Genomic DNA, 16,706 nt, shown 5'->3' on the forward strand with positions numbered 1-16,706 from the left:
AGTAGCAAGAATCCCAGTGAGAGAGATCTAGGTTTACTATTTTTATAGACATAGATGAATTGTTCACCCATATTATGAAGATGTGGTGTCCATTATTGATTTACTGTTGCTGAGGAATGCAGGCCAGAGGAATATATTCATAATTTTTTCACCTCAGCTATTTGCTTTACTCCATCAGTAATTTCACTGATTTCAAGGCACTGTGAGTAAATGTTTTGATTTCTGACTCTTAAAAATGAATATGATGGAATCTGAATTCATTTTCTTAGGATGGAACCCTGGGTGAAGTGTAAAGCTAGTATTTTTTATTTTTTTTATATCTTTTTCTATATATCTTCTTGTATATCGTGTCCAAAGAAAGGCAACAAAGCTGGTGAAGGGTCTAGAAAAAAAGTCATATGAGAAGTGGCTGAGGGAGCTGGGGTTGTTTAGCTTGGACAAAAGAAGGCTCAGGGGAAACCTTACTGTACTTTACAATTACCTTAAAGGAGGTTGAGCAAAGTGGGAATTGGGCTCTTCTCCCAAGCACCAAGCAATAAGATGAGGGGAAATGGCCTCAAGTTGCACCAAGGGAGGTTTAGGTTGGATATTAGGAGAAATTTCTTTACTGAAAGGGTTGTGGGGCATTGGAATACGGAAGTGGTTGAGTCACTATCCCTGGAGGCCTTCAAGAAACATGTAGATGTAGAACTTAATAGCATAGTTTAGCAGTGGACTTTAGAACTAGGTTCAGGGTTGGACTAGATGATCTTAGAGATCTCTTCCAACCTGAATGATTCTATGATTGTTCTTTTATGCCTAGACTTCCTGCATAAAATTTGGATGCCACCAAAATCAATGGAAGTTTTGCAGCTTCAAGGCCTGTATTAACTTCTGTATTATGCTTCTGTTATTTTTGTCAGAGGTGTGGTTTTACTATTTTCCACACTGCTACTATTATTTTCTGATGTCATTATTTCTTTTTTAGATCTAAGACAAGGGGGAGAGCTGACTTGTGGCTGGCTGACATAATATTCAGACTTTTCTTCATTCAGACCTTGAAGTTTAGAAGTTTGTGATTACAGCTGACTAAACATCTGTCCATCAATATAACGTGCTTTCATCCAGTAGCCTAATAAATGACATTTGAAGCAGATTGGTCTGGGTGAAAATGAGTGTGCCAGCTTTTTGATTTAAGTCAAGAATCAACAGTATTTTTCCTGTTGTTAAAGCTTTTGCTTTTTATCAATTTTGAGAATCACAGATTTTCTTTCAGGATGTTACTTTATCTCATAGTTGTAAGAGGAAGTGTTTGATATAAAGTAAGTCTCAAATGTCAGAAAGGAAAGAAAAAGAAGCCCTAACTTCTATTTTTCTATAATTTATTAAGGTAGGGAGAAGTCTGACCCTTTTGTCTATAGTTATATTACTGGTAAAGAGTCCTAGTTTTCTTCTGGTAAGCTTTAGCAGGAAGATAACAGTCTGTATTGAATTTTAGTCAAAATTTCTACTCATGTTGTTATAAATTACTCTTTTAGCCAGAATTAGTTTATTGAATAAGCGATCAGCAAGCAAAACAGCACTGGGCGGCCGGGGAGTCCATGCTCCTCCAAACGGCGCGCAACCCCCCCCCCCCCCTTCACAGTCCCCTTTTATCATCGGGTTCTTCCGGGGTTACGTAGCCCCCCTTCCTGGTACTGCGGCTGCGTCGACTGTTGCTAGGGGGTGGTCTCCGGTCCCTCTGGTGGTCGCACGGATGAAGGCAGTAGTCTTCCTCTGCTTGGTATGTGGTGTTTTTCCCTCCTTAACTGGTCATGTGGTTTGTCTTAAGATAGGACAATGGGTTATCGGTTTTGCAGTTACAGTATTTACACAAAGTTCTCTCAACTTTCCGTCCGAGACAGCAACAGGCAGGGAGCCTCAAGGTCCTTACAGCCACCTGGCGACTCCCTTTGTTCCTTCTTAATATAGCCATGGGAAATAATGAACAAACATGCTTCATACATCACACAGACTGGAACTGAAAAAAGGGAGGGATGTGTGTGTCTGTATGGGTGAGTACAGTTTGCAGAATCAAATCGGGAGAAATGAAAAAATGATGCAGTTGTTAGTGTTGGGGAGAATCGAATGGATGTTTTATTAATGTCTCTTAGGTGATGGGTCATACAGTATAATTAAGCATTGCCAAATGTACTTACATTATCAATTAATTTATGTATACTGGGAAGTTTAGGGAGTATATTATCAATTAATCTATGTATACTGGAAACTTAGGGAGTACATTGAACAATCAAAAGAATCGTTGAAGGGGAACCCCAGGAGGGAACAGGTACAACGTGACCTTGGATAAGGGCCTGGAAATGATGAAATGAGTTGAAGCAGAACCAAGGAGCGGAGGGAGCATGTGTCGAGTGAGAAAGGTGAAAAGTTTAGCAGAGAGGAAGACTCCTTACTTCATCTGGACGACCACCAGAGAGCACCACGCATGTGCAAATGGGAGGAGAGCTAATTAGAATGGAATGCGAGGCTGATGTTGCAACCTGTAATGAATATGTATGCCTTACGCGATGTTGTATGTATAAATAATGGCTGGGAAGTAACGGGACTTGAAGCCAGATTTGGGCACCTGCCCCGGCTTCCAGCGCTGAATAAAGCACCTTCATATAATCACTTGGTGGTTATGTGGTTGCTACGCTAACAATAACATTCCCTCAATTCTCAGTAAGATGTGTCCTTGCATAGCGTGTGGATTTAGTCACCTTTCTGTGCAGTGTGACAGCTGTGCCGGATGCTGATCTGAGGCACCCATGTTTCCCTACCTGCCAAGACTGCATCAGGTCCCAGAAGTTAGGTACTTGTAGTAGTGATTGAATTTGTTTGCAAGTGTGGGTCTTACTCCCTAAATTTACTAGTCATGCCTTGGTGGTTCACAAAGACAATTTTGTTCTAAGTTATTGATGTAAATCAAGGGTAATCTTCCTGGAGTCACTCCAGGATTTAATTGTTTCAGAGATAATTAACATTTCCTTCTATGCGTACAAATGATCCACGCGGGCTCTTGAGTTTGAGGGAGAATTGAACAACATTGATTTGAAAATAAATAGGGAATTACAAAATTTAAAACATCTTCACTAACCTGCAGCTAGAGAAATAAGGCAATATTTAAAGAATTAAGTTTGCACAGATCTGAAGTAACAGTTCTTAATGGGTATCTTAGAAACTATGAAACAAAACCACAACTACCATGAAGAACAACAAAAGTAAAGGAAACTTGTAGAGATTAAAGATTCCACTAATGTAAAACATAGTTGTTATTTTATTTTTTTATTTTCTGAGAAAAAAAAACAAAAACAAACAACAAAAAACAGATGATAACAGATGCAGAGCTAGTTTGTGATCAGGCTCATTACTACCTTGTTATCAAAGCAAGAACCAGATGGCATGACCTAGCAAGGGTAAGAAGAATGTTTTCTTTAAATAAATAAGCAGCACTAATAGATTTCAGAACATTATGCAATGTTGATCTTCAGAGTCTATAAATATGCAAAAAGACCCGTGCAAAACAGCTCATTAATGATAAAAACTTACTGAGTTTAAAAAAAAAACAATTTGAATAATGCTCAATTTTTGTAATGCTAATTATATAGTAGATGTTATTACAGTTATTTCTGAAACTAACTTCATGTTTTACTATTGTTGGTTTTAATGTTTCTAAGAGTAGTTATGGGATTCATCCGAGGCCTATTCGATTACGTGCTGTACACAAACACATACCTATTGCTTTGCTGACTCCCAGCGTTGCCCTGCACACAGAAGCATTGATTTGGGGCGTTTACACCATCCAAAGAGACTGTCACAAAACTGTCTTATAATTTTTTTTCAGCATTTTTTTTAATTTGTTGAGGAGTTGCAATATTTCGACAACAGAATAGCTCAAGGAAAAATAATATTTTTTTTTTTCATGAAATGTTTGTATAAATTGGACAATAGTACTGGTAGTCTCAGACTGTAAAATGAATGATTAAAAAAAAGGTAAAATCTCATTCATATTAGGTATAGAAGAAGTTGGCAAGGAAATCTGCATGTCTACCATTTTCCAGTGCCTTCATCTTCCACTGGCATACCTCAGCAATGGGTGTACCCACAGCTGCAAGCATAATTCTTATGCTCATGTCCCTGTATCTGCCATCAGTAAGAAACTTATAGATTACATCACCTTGATTAAATCTGCTTGACCTATGATGTCAATCCTGATTCAAGCTTGTGAGAGTTGCACATCCATCAAGTAGGAAATAGTAAAAAAACAATTTGGTGGGGGCAGACATTAAAAAAAAAAAAAAGAAAAAAGAAAATCGGACGTGTTGTTGCATTATTTTATATTTCTTTCCCAATTCCCATTACTCATTAAGCTTATACAGAGATCAAACATATAGTCGAAATTGTTGGTTCTTGTTAGTGATGATTTCTTTTATGTTCCAGAATTTTCAGGAATTTGACAGTGAGGGAAATGTCATTATACAGCCAGGGGACTTGAAAAAAGTCTTGTTCAGATTTGGCATTCCAGTCACCCCAGAAGACTTTAGGAAGCTTTGGGCAAGGTATGACAACTCTAAATGATTAGCACTTGCAATAATGTATCTTTTATAGGATTACAAAACCTTTGGTAGTGCAGCGAATGACAATAGATTACTCTGCACACGAAATATTTTATTTTGTTATGATCGTGACCTTAGATCATGACACCATGTTACAGGAGGCTACATCTTATAACACTGAGCTCAAGAATACAGTTAGGTACATTAGTTTCCCATGAGTTCAAGGACAGGATTTTCTCTTGATTTCAGTATTACTGATCCCTTTAACATACATTTGCTCTTTGAATGGCACTTTAGGTCACCAGCTAAATTAACTTCCTTTTCATCAATTTCGTTTTATACACACAAAATGCTTGCCTTAGTTTGTGGTTGATGAAAGTCAGTTCTAAGTGTCTCAGGTCAGCTTGGAAATACACAGAAAGTTTCCATCAAGGAGGTCCATAGAGTCCGTATTACGTACCTGTCTGAAGTCAGTGCTACCAGCCTCTCATTTTCAGAGCACTAAATTTGCTTACAATATTTTCTACCTAAAGAAAAGTGATTCTGTCAAAAGAAAAATGCCACATACCAAATACATAACAAAAGAGAGTAAGGTAATTTCGTGCTGTGTAAAAATGGCAAATAATATCATGAAATGTTTTTATAGACAACTAATTTGTTGTGAAGTGGGTAAAAATACTTGTCTGCCTTCAACAAAGAGGAGCTGTGCTATAGACTGTGTTTGAAATGGCGTAGATATCAGCTGTATCTGACATTATATAAAAACCTGCCTTCATTACAGATCTATTTTAAAAAAAAAATAATCACTCTCTCTTAATGTATAGAACCTGGGTGTATTGCTTCTTGGTTTCAAACTGCATTACATATATGTTTTTTTCTTAGTACTGATTCATCTCTGAATTATTTTCTACTCCATTAGATTTTACTTTCCATTCTTATTCCTTATGGATGCCATGGCACATTGAAGAGTATCCTTTTCATGTAGTTATCTGCTGCACAACTCCACTCCCATCAGCCACTCCTTTTACAGAATAGCTAAAATCTCTTATGTGCCTGATATGTCAGTAACTTGAATAAAGGAATTAGAGTAAAGCTGAGGCTAAATTAGGCATTACCATGCACTGGAGCACTAGCAGGGGGAGAAACTGCAGGGGAAAAAACTATGGAAAGGTTTATGCCTAAGACAATATGAAGAGTGTTTATGAGGCTAAATCCATATTTCTGAAGGATGATTACAGTTCTGAACATCTCAGATATGCATGACCTGTTTGAGATATTTGGGGCTGAATTTTTAGGAGCCCAGTTCTCTGTCTCAAGTCAGACACTGAAATGCAGCACTTCTGAGAGCTGGAAAATACTCCTGACAATTTGGTGCTCAGGGTAGTGTTTTCTGTGATTACAAACCAAAGTCCTATCTTTCGAATCTCATATAAAGTCACTCTCAGTGTGGTATGGCACCTCTGCAAGGAAGGGAAGTCAGTGAGATTTGAGCTACAAAGTCACTTAAGATCATCTATAATGCATTTTTATGAGGAACACTTGATTATTTAAGAAGAGGATTTCTTTTTCTAGGTATGATACAGATGCAAAAGGATATCTTACTCATCAAAAATTTTTACAGAAACTGGGGATAGAGTTTGTGTTTAGTTTGTTAAGATGATACTGATACTGTATGTAATACAAATGTAATTTTCCAAACAGTCTCTGAAAAGGAGTTTCTGAAGGTACTGGACCAGGCTTATACATAGTGCTATTCCCTAGATTTGCTAAAGAGAAGCCTACCCTAGAGTGCATCATGAAACTTTTTTTAACATATTCTCCATGGATGTATATTACTTATTTTACAGACTTCATGGCAGGAGCTATACTGACAAATCAGAGTATCCAGGAACATTCTCAGACACAATCATCTTTGCTGATAACCTGCCAAAACAATCCTTGTCATGCTTTGGCCTGTGTCAAGTACGATTCTCCCTGATCTCTCCCAGCACAGTTTGGGAGCAAGAATGCCCCAAGGACTATTTCTAATAGTCAGTTTGCAGGCAACTGGTCTCTTTTCATGTCTGAGAAGGTTCACTAAGCAGAGACGTGCCAGCTGGCCTCTGTGTCCAGAGCACTCCCTGGCCTGTTTATTGGTATAGTTTCAGCTTGTAGTTACAGTCTGAACACTGCTGTTAGATCAGGTTGAAGGGAAAGAGCAAGTGCAGATTTGTCACCCTACAGGTCTCTTCTCAGACTGCTCTAGGCAACATGGACTTAGACCTACCGGATCACAATCAACAGGTGCTTTTCATTTAGCTGGAATGATTGTGTGTGTAGGACATTCTGGTACCTTATCTACCCTGTCCCTTGGATGAGAGCCAAGTAGCAAGCACAGTTGGTTTCACAGCCCTCTAGCAGCTAGTTAAATTATCAGTAAACTGCATAGAAGCTGCATAGAAGCAACAAAAGACAACCATGACAAGGATAGACCCTGGCTCCATACAAGAGAAATAAACATCTTATCTCTAAGCAAGAGGAGTCTCTGCCTCACACAAAATCAACACTCAGAGTTAATAGGTCATTGCTCCTGAGAAGAGCATTTGACAAACAAATGACAAAATGATATCCTACTCACAGTGGAGTCTAATGATCCATGCTTGCCCTAGTGAGTCAGCAGTGATCAGCCTGCTGCTGCTATAGGATTCCCACACCCACCAGCAAAATGAGGCAACAGGATGATCCTCTGTCCCACTACAATGATGTTAAAACTTTATTTTTCCAGGCTGTAGACAGACACCATCTGGATTCTTATTGTGTTTTCTGCTCATGCTTTTACTCTCCTCCTGAACTATTTTTTATTTAGGACTATAAACCCTCAGGAGCAAAACACATGTAAAAACATACCTCCAAGAGTACAGATTGATTTGTGGAAAGGGTCTACATGTTGTGGGAGCTAATAAATTATTGTTGATAATAATGATAATTCCTCATAACATTTTTGGTAAAGGTGATACACTCAAAAACAAAGAAGAGAAGTCTTGTCTTGCAGATAAAGAGGCAGCTTGGGAAATCATTAAACAACAACAACAAAAAAAGACACCACAGAGATGCCTGTAAGGTAAGGCTTTTGGCTTTTTACCCTGCTTTTTTAATACTGTTTTTTCAGTGTTCCAGATAGGCTGAAGGAATCAAGGACAAAGCTCTCCTTCCTTTTCAGCATCACAGCTCTCCTACCTGCACTGCAGTTCCCAATGTCATAAACTGTATTCATGACACACACAGGTTATCAATGAGCATTTCACCTGTAAAATATTCACATAATATACAGCAGAGATGGTTAGGCAGCTGCTGTGTTATAGGCATTGCTTATTATTGTATTTGTAACTGTCTGATGTGAAACTTAGGCCCAAACTATGTCATATTGGGCTCTTCTGCTCCACTTGTTGTACCAGCTGGTTGTCTGTAGTCTTAAACTTGGATGAAGAGCTCTTTTGGTCAGCAACTTTCAACTTCTAACCTGTTTAGTGCAATGCCAAGTGCAAGGCCTCCCTACCTGTAGAGCTATAAATAAAGAGCAATTCTGCAAGTAGAGAAGATGCTGTAATACAAACAGAAATTGTGCAGTGAGATTCAAAGATGCACATCCTCACCCTGAAGCAGCTGGAGAGTAATTAATTCAACTGGGAAGACATGCAGGGTAAAAATAAAATAGTGATGTGAAATTGTGGCAGGTTCACATCTTTTACAATTGTTTAGTTTTGAGAACCTAAGGTAAAACAACTATGTATATACCTATATATATGGCAACTATACACACAAATGCATACATAAAAGTGCATAGCGACTTTTTATTGTAATTTCAAAGAGAACAGAAATTTTCAGACTGGGCCAAGGATAACTGGATTCAGTTACCTGGTAGTAACCAGAGCCAGGTGTTTTTAGTTGAGGTGGAACAGCCTACTAGTCGATGGATGTGGAATATTCTGCCCCTGCACTAGGGCTGTCTAATCCCAGGCTATGACAGAATTTGGGTTAAGCCTGCAGACAGGACTTCCATATCCTTTTCAAAAATTGCATTATAATTATTCGTTAGATTCTGGCTTTTCTTGATTCAGATACATAAAACATCCAGTTCTGTTCTTAATCTTTTCAAATTTCTGGCACCTGTGGCTTCCTCTGGGAATGGATTCACATCTTAACCACTTGTGGTCTGCAAAACTAAGTCTTGTTATCTATTCTTGTCACCTTTTGGTTCTGCTGAATGTTCTCTTGTTTGCCATACTTTCCCACCCACTTCCTGGCCAGAGGGAGCAGTCCTGTCATAGTGGTTCCTGTCTGGTTTTTCCTCTCGGAAAACTAGAAGAACAAGAGAAGTCGAATCCAGGCCTTTGAACTCCTCAGATTTTACATGAGGCCTCAGAAAGCCATAAGTGACTCTTACGCCTGAGCCATTGTCTGACAAATGAAATGCAACCATGTAGTGGCTTTGAAACCACTGTGAAGCAATCCAGCCAAGGGTCATTCAGCCTTCCAGTCCAGGACCAAATAGAGCAGCGGAGATATGGCAAGTGAAGGTGAGCATTGTGCCCTCCTACTAAAAAGTCAGTGTAAGAAGATCTCTCCTTGGTCAGAAAAATGGATGCAGTGGCTGCAAAATCTAAACTTGGTGATCCACGTGGTCCTCAGCCTCCATTTTATTTTGAAAGAATTGGAAAAATGATTCATTTCACTGATTCCTGTCAAATTCTGATTGGAAGGAGACAGTTGCATGAGGTGTGAAGTTGCTGTGAAAGAACCCACTTTAGTACCTCTGGGAACAGCACCCATTGCCCCTTCTGTGATCTTGCTTAAGCTCTCAGTACTATTTGCACAGTGGCTGCATCCAGCCCATGTCCTTTCTTCAGGCTCTCTGCAAGGGCTGTAAACCTCAACCTAACAGCTTTGGAGCAGTTTCAGTGCCCTGTGAGTACACACTGTGAAGCAGACAAAAGCTCTGGATGTCTTACAATTCAAAACACTGTGCACTTTTTTTCCTTTTTCTTTTGTTGTAACTCACAGGAACAAATCGCCCAAATTAGAAACAGACATTGAACAGTGGCTCTCCATCTTTTCAAGAAAAATGCAAAACATTCGCAAGAATATTTTTTTTGGCAATGTAGTTTGATCTATGGTTTTAATCCTCATTTTCTCCATGCACATATTTACTGCTGTGAGTGGAATAATTACTGCTTAGAAATCTTTAATGAGTGCAAAAATGTTGAATACCTCAGTTTTCCAAAAATATGAGTTTTAAAAACTGTTTTGACTTTTACCTCAGCTTTTGCTTTCATTGGGAATATTTAAGTGGGAGATGATAGTGGTGACAAAGAGCTATCATTTAACAGCATGGCACTGAAAATAACATACAATTGTAAAGGAGCCCAGAATCTTTTTTGCAATGAGGGTAAAATGTGGACCATATCACATCCTAAAAGCACACCCTTGCGAGATGGGAGGTGCAGTGCTAAACAATCTTCCAGTGGAGGAGCAAACCGATATCTCAGTGAAATCACAAAGTGCCCATATGGTAGTCAGGATTTTTTTTTTTTTGGTTTTCATGTTACTGTATGCTGCTTCTTAGGTGTGACTCTCTTGGTCTCTTGGGGTGCTGAGGCGCAGCACCCATCTCCTCCACTATTCTCCCTTTCCCATCTCTGTAAAGCCATAGTTCTTAAGCTGTGGCACATTACAGTTACTCAAAAAAAAAAAAAAAAAGCAAATCCTGTCAGCAGATCTTGAATTTTCGATTTGTGTCTCTGTTGGAAAATCTGTAGGCTTTTGAACATAATAAGTTAAAACCCATAGATCCAATTAGCAGATATTGGATCTTTAGGGTCTCGTATTTAAGAGGAGGTTGAAGGAGTCTAAACTAGTTAGTTAATAATTAGATACAAGACAGTAAAGCTATCTTGAGTGCAATGGCACCACTCTGATATGTATCTTTCATAGCATCCTTCTATGTTCTTTCCAATAAAAGTTTTGCCTTGAATCTTGTGTGGTAACAGGAGCAGAATGTGAAATAGAGGAGGGTATTAACTAGAAAAAAAGAGATTTGAAAGTGAGAGAAAAGGTGATAGCTCTTTAGGGGCTTTTAGAGACTCTAAAACACACTGGCAATATTGCAGTTTCCTTGAAAAGATTCACATCATGCTTTGAAACCTATATACAATGGCTAAATTCATCATAAGGAAGCTCACTACTATTTTCTGGAATATTACAGAAGTAGAAGCTATCAGCGTTTTTTAATGGCAGGGTGAAAGGGCAATCCATGCGGCTACTGAAAGTAAGTTCAATATTGCACTCCCAAGGAAGCGTGAACTTTTGAAAGACACAGGTTTCATATGAGAATGCAGAGGGAGGAATCCTTTGAAGAATTTTTGTCTGATTTTAAAATAATGAATCAGTCAAGTAGTTATGACATTTTGAGAGACTCCATTTCGAGGGATCAGATGCTGATTGGAATCCAAGATCCAAAGCTACTGAAAAGACGTCAGGAAGGTAGGGTGTTTTTTTTCTTTTCTTTTTTTTCTTCTTTTCTTCTTTTCTTCTTTATTTTTAAAAAAAAGAAAAATCTGTTTAGTCAAGCTAGGACAGTTGTAAGGGATAGTAGAAAACATCAGAAAGGGGAGAGGACATGCCACATGTCGTGAAATGAAATAACACAGTTTTGAAGAGACCCTTCAGAGCTATCAGTAAGAAGTAACAAAAGTGAAAAATATGAAAATTTGCAGGTTCAAATTATGTCCAGGAATTTGGAAATACTGCAGCAGCTATAAGAAATAACGTTGTAATACCTTGCAACTGGGTAAGCAAAAACAACACAGAGTACCCCACACACTCCCAGATCTGTATGAGGGTGCACAAACCAACCATGCAAGAAAGCAGAGATTCTTTGCACAAGCTGCAGAAGAGATCTGCAGGCTGAGAGAAAACACCTCCAAAATTCAAAACTGGTGCTCAATGTTACCTTCAAAATTTGGCTTACAAATCTCCACTTACAAAGACAGACTACTGAAAATGAGGGTGTCTACCAAGAATCTAATTCCTACTAAAGGATTATATGAAATTAAATTGGAAATTGAAGATAAACACAGTAGTTTAAGTTTATGCTCAGAAAGAGATAATATTAGGTCTAAAATATGTCTTGCTCTGGGCTTGATTAAAGAAATGAATCTGATGAAGGAACTGCAAGAGATCGTGCCCAGAAATCTTTAATGTCTGAAATAAAGTAGACACAGAATATAAAATTGTATTTTCACAACAATTTGTGCTTTTAGCAACATTCCTCTGTTTATGAGAGAGAAGCTCATAAAGCAGCTGGATCACATAGGAATAATGTGAAATTTACAAATGGAAGAGCCAATTAACAACAGGAACATCAAAAGGCAGGCTGCTGATATTGTCCTTATATAAATGGGGCTATGTGTATCTTTCAGGACAGATACTGTCCTATATTTACTGTCCTACAAAGGATATTTTCAGGAAAATGGCTGCACACATTTTTATGAATATAAATAAACATTTTATGTAAATTCAGATTCTTCTGCTGGATCCAAGTAAATTTCCGTGGATGTCAAGGGTTTAACACTATGCATCTTTAAATCACTGTACAGAACATTCCGCTTGTGAAGACTTCCTTCAGGCTTAAATCCTTTTCTTGTCTTCAAAGGAAAGCGTTAGAAAAGTTATTTACTTGAAGCAGCTATGGATGCTTAAATAGGTACTGAAGATGTTGAGTAGGGAGAAAAACTGTGGGGAATCTGAAGAAGTAGAATTAGATAAATACAAATGTAAGGACAGTGAGATGGCAAAAAAGATTAACTGGAAACATGATAGAAGAGATTTGTTACAAATATGCCATCCACAAAGATGAGGGTGTCCAAAAGCCTCTTAGCACAGTGAATATTACATGAAAGTTCATATCACGCTGACAATCTGTGCAAGTAGCTTTTGAGTTACCACACAAAATACTGGGCTGTAAAATTGGGAAAAGTATTCCTGAGTCATGGAATGACTTGGGTTGGAAGGGACCTTAAAGATCTAGTTCAAACCCTCAAAATGTACGGCATTTAAAAAGACAACTACTTGCCTTACATGTATTGACGCTAAAAGATAGATAAAATCTTCAAAAAATGGCTTATGGACAGTATTATTCAAAAAATAATTAGTGGAAATGCATGTCATATGCTTCTAGGGCACTTGTGAACACCATAATTCTAGGTAGAGACTAAGAGAGCAGAGCTCTGGCTCTGCTACGTGATTGTAAGAAATGTCACATATTTGTTTATTGGTCTGTTATGGTCAGAGCTGACACAAATCACTTTGTAAACATGAGAAAAAAAAAAAAAGGACCAACTTGTGGAATACAAAATTTGTGTGACTTTTTATATTCTTCTTTAACCAAAACCATTCAATTTTACAATAAAATTTAAGTTGGAGAAATAATTACTGATCAAAAACATACTTTCTAGAGCATTCAATGAGCTTACTCTTGACAATAACACAGAGAATGACATAATACCTGGAAATATGATTGGGAAAAAAAAAAAAATAGCCCCACTTCAGAAGAAGGTGGGCTGGGTTTGGAGAAGCTATACAGAAGATGACAGTGCGGAAAGTCGTGAAGGTCACGACCTGCTGGGTAGCAAGGGCATTGCACACCAAGTCCGTATGACAAACTCAGATCAAAATTTTCTGCGTTCAGTGGCATACACTTTAGAGGTAACAGCATAGTGTTGTCAATGTATTATGACCTGATATGCCTCATAGAGTACAGGAGGCTCACGAGACCTTTGAAAAATGTGAAAGAAAACACCATATGTCAGTACATCTGAACCTGTTGTAAGTAATTGACTTCGGCATTAACCTGAATCTGCGCTTGGATTGAATTTAACATCAGAACATGTTATGGCATATACTAATGCTGAATTTGTTTGCATATGAAATCCCAGAATTTCTGTCTAACAGTGATGCGCTGTTCAGCATCTTGGACCTGGAAAGATTTGTAGGGAATGAAGGATTTTAACATGCTACTTCCAATTCAAGTATCCTAAATTCAATGGTGAGCTGAGTTCAGACTTTTAAAAGACATTTAAAGGAAGCTGTGAAATTGAGAAGTGATCCATACTTTCACCAAACTTGAGGAATGTTTTTCAAAAATGGTTTATTCCTGTTGAAACTTTGTTAGGCAGAGAGTCCCAGTACTCCTAATTTAGTCCATATAATATTGGAAGATACAATGGGTCTGAAGCATATAAAAAATTGGCAACAACCCACCAAAGTCATATTATAATTCAGATTTTTTAAGGTAGGTGATGCTGTTTGCATACACAATGGTATTTCCTGTACCCTGAAGGCTGTGGGGAAATTATTCTTTGTTCATAAGAAGTGTAAACTCCAAAAGGATGGATTCTTAGGAAAAACAATTGGCAAGGAAAATGTATTGTTCTTGTAAAGGCTGTACTGAACTTACAGCTTCTTGAAAACAAATGGAAAATCAAGGATTCTGCAATGCTGTGAGAGGAAAGACAGCACCAGTAACTGAAGCTGAGATCAGATGCTGCTGAGCAGATCCATGAGAGCACTGAAAAGACTTACTGAGTGCTGATAAAAAGCATATGATATTTAGCATGCTCCCTGTTAGCCTTATTCATACGAAGGAGAAGATGTAAGGATCGGGTGCTGCCTGATTGGTGGTGGCTTAACAAGAAGCAGAGTGAACTGGTCTGAGTTGTTAGATCCGTAGCCCAGCTTGTTGAGGGACTGAGGCAATCATGCTTGATCATGTGGGTTACACGGCTGAACAGTGTTATCGCTGTAATAAGCCTTTTATGCTACAAATCCCGATTCTCTGAAGAACCCAGACTCTGTGCTCTGTACCCTAGGGCTGTCAGAAAGAGCAATCCCAAAGCAAATGGAGCGCAGCTGTAGTTATTAACCCAGACTAAAACCTGTTGTTTTTGCCATAAGGGTATCCTCTTGTAAGTGCTGAATATATGTAGCTAATTTATGTATACTTGGTAATCCACATCAAGGCACAGTTCACAACTAGTTTGACCTTTCATTAATCTTAAGCGATTTTGTTGGTTGAAAACATGCAGAAAGGAAAGATATTTGTACCTGGCTTATCCTCCTGAGCCCAAACGTGGAGAGGTTTTTGTTGAATGAGGAGGAGAGGGATATTGCTGGGGTTTCCAAACTTTGATCAAAAGGTCCCCGATGTCAGTGAAATATGAGAGACGAAATAAAGTGGAAATCAGGATTTTGAGGCCTGAATTTGATCATGTGTCAATAGCCAATTGATAGTCAATATCTCAGAAAAAAATTTAAATGCTGATCCGAAGTCCACATGAGTCAGCAGAAGCTCTGCATTTCTTCCCTTGGGCATGGGTCAGGCCCTGTGCTATTCCCAGTTTTGCTCAGGTTTAACTTCTTGTAAAAGAGTTCTTCTGACTATATCAAAGTTCCAGGAGCTTCGAACTGCAGGAAGTATGCTGCCAAACCCTCACCATTTCACCAGCTGACACCAAACATCTTGTAACTCTGATCAAACAGGCTTTAAAAGAGAGGACTGTATTTTCTATCTGCAGTTGTGAATGGGGAGAGTAACCACTTAATCACCCAAGTAACATTTGTTTACAGTGGGAGGTTTTGGCTATGCAATTCCACATGCAAATAAAAAGGGGGGAGGGGGGAATGAGGTTTATTTGTGAACAATTTGGCAGTCTTTGAATAAATCATATGGATTTACCACACACAAATAAGCTCAAAATCTTTCTCTGCCCTTCCACCCCTATTTTGTGTATTTGTTTGTATCCTTTTCATGTGATGTAACAAATGAGCTAAAATAAACATCTGTTCTCTTTCTGGGATAAATTTAAGGATTACTTCCAAGATTTCAAGAAGGCCTTTCATAAAATGGATAAAAATAGAGATGGCTGTGTAACAGTATTTGACCTGCACAGGATACTACAAGAATTCAACTGTTACCTTGATCATGATCAGTTAAGCAGTCTTCTAAACAGGTTTGTATGATTATCTTCTAGTCATCTCTTTGGTCACACCCAGCAAAACCTATAATCTTGTATTTAGCGCTAAGCATATCGGAAGCCTTGTTAAAACTAACAGAGATAGCTACATGCTTAAAACTGCATATGACTGAGAAATCTTTTTAGGCCAGGTATAGGTTCTGCAGGTAATGAGAATGAAAAGTCTGCTTACATAATGATGGTTTGCTTTGAATCTGTGTATTTGTTTGCTAATTTTATTTATTTGTTTCAGTGTAATACAGCAAAGGGGTGAAAGAGACCCTGTTCCAAACAAAAGCAGAATAAAATCAGGTTATAAAATAGCAATAGCTTTCAAGTCATCCAATGCTGCTGCTATGCAAAACTATGCTTTTAATTCAGTGTGTTAATATGAGCAAGAGGAAAATTCTCTTTGTAGAGGCTGAGGAACACAAAGGACCTGCTCCAACTTTAGGTAGTTGAGATTTTCTGCCCTAAACAGCCTCTCAGAGGTCATATGCCTGGCAGCACTGGGTTTTGTTCTCCAGAGCCTGCCAGATCAGGCTCTTTTTGAAATAAAATTAACAAAGACTTTTCACAGTTCACCTTTAATTGGGTGATAAACTTTTTATGAATTGAAACCTTAATAGGAATCTGCTGCTTGTTTCTTTCTCAAAGACCTCTTGATGATAAACACCTCCATTCATTGTAATTTTGTGCAGATTATTCATTTCTTGATCCAAAATAGCCTTTTCTAAATAATACTGAGTAGATTAGCATATGCATTTAGTTTTATTACTAAAATTTTAATGCCCACTTGGCAATTTATTTCTCCGCTGAAATGGTGTTGATTATTTCCTTTTCCACACACTGTCTCCAATATTGGAGCCAGATTGACATGGGTAGTATGTGGGAGTGCTGTGCAGCTGCAAGATGCAAAATCAGGGCTCTTGAATTTTTTTTTTCTTAGTAGCAGATATGGGGTCTATAGTTAATTTCTTTTCCAGCCTGTTTCATAAAGTTTCCTCTTCGTTTTACTAGCTCTCCTCATTAATTAGACATTCTTGTAACTGGATATTCTGGTGATTGGTAGCTGAGGCGTTGG

At 38.2% G+C, this 16,706-nt stretch overlaps 1 protein-coding gene and 1 long non-coding RNA gene across 2 annotated transcripts in view; both read left to right on the forward strand.

Annotated features, from left to right (window-relative positions):
- EFCAB6 (EF-hand calcium binding domain 6) overlaps nucleotides 1-16,706 on the forward strand; it is an 83,420-nt gene that overhangs the window by 33,817 nt on the left and 32,897 nt on the right.
- Nucleotides 1,629-3,345, forward strand: LOC310903703. The gene is made up of 3 exons (XR_014587754.1): nucleotides 1,629-1,762; nucleotides 1,884-2,033; nucleotides 2,254-3,345. It is a non-coding gene; the product is annotated as an uncharacterized lncRNA (long non-coding RNA).

This window comes from Anser anser (assembly GCF_964211835.1).
Source record: "Anser anser genome assembly, chromosome: 1".
NCBI classification, from domain to species: domain Eukaryota; kingdom Metazoa; phylum Chordata; class Aves; order Anseriformes; family Anatidae; genus Anser; species Anser anser.